At 48.0% G+C, this 3,837-nt stretch overlaps 1 pseudogene; it reads left to right on the plus strand.

The window, feature by feature from the left end:
- Positions 1 to 672: 672 nt before the first annotated feature.
- On the plus strand, positions 673 to 2,825 carry LOC132211341 (phosphoglycerate mutase 1-like; annotated as a pseudogene).
- Positions 2,826 to 3,837: the final 1,012 nt, after the last annotated feature.

A 3,837-nucleotide genomic window follows, 5' to 3' on the forward strand; every position in this document is an offset into this window, starting at 1 on the left:
GAAATTATTTGGATAATTTGAGATGGGGAGCAGGGTAGGAGAGAAAGTGTTGCTCCTCTATGAAGTACATGGAATTCATCTTCATCTTCATCCTCGTTTTGTGCCTTGTAGAAAGAGAGCTGTAAATGAAGCGTAGGAGGTACTTATTCTACGAAACTAAGGAATCACTGAGGGGGAAAAAAGGGGAAATCAGAAACCCACTGCTTGAGTGTCTTATCAACTCATTAGGAATCAGAGATTTTAAAACTCTGCTCTTTCTAATCTTGAGTAACTTTGACTTCATCACTCTCCCAATCCCTGCCTCAGTTTCCCCATCTGATAGGCCAGAAAGTCCTGCCCTTACCTATGAACTGGGAGAATCCTAGGTCAGAGGAATTGCACCAAACCTGAAAATCACCTTGAATTCCGTTTTAAAAACAGTAAAGTGGAAGACTGATGAAAATATTGTTGGCAAGAGGAGGCTCTGTCTCCATTTATTAAAGGAATCATTCTTATTCTCAGACCTTTCTCGAATGGCCATGGAGACGAGGGGAGAAGAGGCTCAGCCTCCTGCCAAACCAGCAAATGTTAGCTCTCCTAATGCAATCTAAAGTTCAAAGGATAAGCAGGTGGAGCACAGCTGGGACACAGTGGCAAAGGTTCTGTACAAGAACAGAATTCCCTTAAGCCCCGATGAGGGCAAAGAGGCTGGTGAGCTGTGGGGTGTCTCTCTCTCTCTCTCTCTCTCTCTCTCTCTCTCTCTCTCTCTCTCTCTCTCTCTCTCCTGAGCTTACACTCTCACTACCATTGTAATGACTGCAGATGAAAGTTTTAATAGTGTTTCAGGTTAATGTTTCCCGAGCTCTGGCTCTTTGGGCCTCACTGGCTCTGGTTCCAGGGGCTTTGTGTTTTGATACCGGCCGTATGGAGTGGGTTCTGGAGAGCTCAGTGAGGATGGTGGACATAAACAGCCCTGATCTAGGAGATTCTGCCCCTCACCGACCACTGAGATCCTGAGGTCTGGGAGCCTAACTTTCTTCAGCTTCCATTTTCTCAGAGAAGAACGTGGATGGTGCTCTCTGCACTGTTTGTACAAAAGGATGGCAAGACGAGAGGCTCTGAGTACCTTTTAGGAAGAATTTCCCTATGGCGTACCAGTATATGTCAGGCCATATGCATCATATGCTTAGATTGCAGATCTGGAAAGGGGCTAATACTAATGCTATATCTCATATGAACTTCAGGGGTTAACTGTTGCTAATAAAAGTTCATTAGAATTTGCATGATTAACCCGGCTGGCATGGCTCAGTGGTTGAGGGTCAACCTATAAACCAGGAGGTCACAGTTTGATTCCCAATCAGGTCATTTACCCAGGTTGAGGGCTCAATCCCCAGTGTGGGGCATGCAAGGGGCAGCCAATCAACGATTCTCTCTCATCCTTGATGTTTCTATCTCTCTCTAACCCTCCCTTCCTCTCTGAATGCAACAAAAATATATTTTAAAAAAGAATTTGCACTGTTATAGCCTCTCTTAAAATCTGTTCAAATGGATTTGTTAAAAATGCCCTTACACAGTGAAACAATACAAATTTATTCTCTTTCGGTTCTGGAGAGTGAATTCCAAAACAGGCCTGGCTAAAATCAAGGCAGGGCTGCTTTCCTTCCTGCAGGGGAGCATCTGTGCCCTGCGTTTCCGGTTTCTGTAGACTGACTGCTGCATTTCTTAGCTCTTGTATCCTTTCTCCATCTTCACAGCCAGCAAGGATGGGCAAGTCTTCCCAGCGCTGCCAGCTCACTTGAACTTCTGCCTCCTCTTCCATTTTTAAAGTCCCTTGTGGTTACATTGAGGCCGCCCAGAAAACTACTTACCTATTTTTGCATTAAATTTTTTTAAAAATTGTGCTAAAATATACATCGCATTAAATTTACCGTCTTAACTATTTATAGGTATACAGTCGGCAATGTTAAGTATATTAGCATTGCTGTGCCTTTTCTTGGTTATAAAGGAAATTCAAGTCCCTCTAAAATATAAAACACACCTCCGATCATTCTTGGCTGAAAAAGGAAACAGATTCTGGAATCTGTGAGCCCCAGTCTGCAGGGTACTCGGAACTGCCCTCGGGGCGCCTGCGAGCTGGTGCTGATCCCGCAGGGCCAGAGCTGGGAACCTGGAGAACCGAGAGGCGCGAGGAGACCAAGTGCGGGCAGGCGCTGGGGGATGCCAGCTGGGAGTTTGACATCTGCTTCATCTCAGTGCAGAAGAGGGCAATGCAGACCCTCTGGGCAGTGCTGGATGCCTTGGACCACATGTGGCTGCCTGTGGTGAGGACGTGGCCTCTCAATGAGCGGCCCTGTGGGGGTCTGACTGGCCTTAATAAAGCAGAAACTGCTGCGAAGCATGGCGAGGCCCAGGTAAAGGCCTGGAGGTGCTCCTAGGATATCCCACCACTGATGGAGCCCGACCTTCCCTTCTACAGCCACATCAGTAAGGGTCGCAGGCATGCAGACCTCAGTGAAGATCAGCCACTCTCCTGGGAGAGTCTGAAGGACACCCTTGCCAGAGCTCTGCCCTTTGGGAATGAAGAAATAGTTCCCCTGATCAAGGAGGGGACATGGTACTGATTGCAGCCCATGGCAACAGCCTCTGGGGCATTGTCAGACATCTGGTGTGTGTGGGGGGAGCTTTCTGAGGAGGCTGTCATGGAGCTGAACCTGCCGACTGGTATTCCCGTTGCCTAGGAATTGGACAAACTTGAAGCCCATCAAGCCCATGCAGTTCCTGGGGGAAGAAGAGACCACACTAAAGCCATGGAGGCTGTGGCTGCCCGGGGCGAGGCCAGGAAGTGAAGGCGAGCAGGCTGAGGAATTTCCCAAGGACACCTCCCTCCCACCCCATTCCTCGGCATCGCTCCTGTGCACAGGTCACACTGCCCGTATCTCTAGGCATCTTAGGTTGTAGCTGCAGATGGGGACGGGTGGCTCCCAATTTTGGTTTAGCCATTTTGTCTCCTGCACCCTCTCCCTTCATGCCATCTCATCAGAATGGCACCTCTGGGGCACGGGTCCTCACTCTAAACCGAGGGAAGACTCTTACCTAAGAGAGTCCGGAGGTAGGAACTCTTATTTGCTAGTGCTTTGTTTACTACTAAGGACCTGCTAGAGTAGGGGGTAGGGAGGAGCCATGCTAAAGGGTGACCAATGAGGAGAGGTGAGAGAGCCTACCTGTGTTCCCATGAGCAGTCCTGTGCTATTCTGTAGTCAGGTGACTGGGGGGCGGGCTCTGGTCATGGAAGATGAATGAATGGTGATTCAAAGAAACATTTCCTCCCTGACCCCTGAAATGCTGGCTCCAGAGGATTGGGATCAATCCTGACTGTTGACATGTTGTATTTACTTTTACAAAAAAAGGAAGTTAAGTTATCTATATATACAAAGCTCTCGCTGGCGCCCATCGTACGTGTGTGTTTCCATCTGTCATTGTCAATGGTGAATTTGGTTGATGCTTCTATTATAGAGAAAGGGTGAATAGTGATATTAAAATATATCTTCTAATTAATTTCCTTAAAATGTGCACAAATTCGTGCACCAGGCCTCTGGTATAGACTAATACAAAGCAAACACCGATCTGGGGTTTCTAGTGGCGGTTGTACTATTCCCCCATGTGTCCATCACAAAAGAAGCCATTCCTCACACCGTGGTGGGATGAGCTCCTTGACTCTGAGATGTAGGAGTCATCCTGCTGTGTGTTCTGGAATCCTGCTCCTGCCTCATTGTTTCCTGGCAGTGAAATGCCTCTTGAACATGTCCAGGGGTGTCTCTCACTGTGTCTGAGTTCTGAATCCTGTTCCCGTTGCGTGGC

This window comes from Myotis daubentonii, chromosome 10 (assembly GCF_963259705.1).
Source record: "Myotis daubentonii chromosome 10, mMyoDau2.1, whole genome shotgun sequence".
Taxonomy (NCBI): Eukaryota; Metazoa; Chordata; class Mammalia; order Chiroptera; family Vespertilionidae; genus Myotis; species Myotis daubentonii.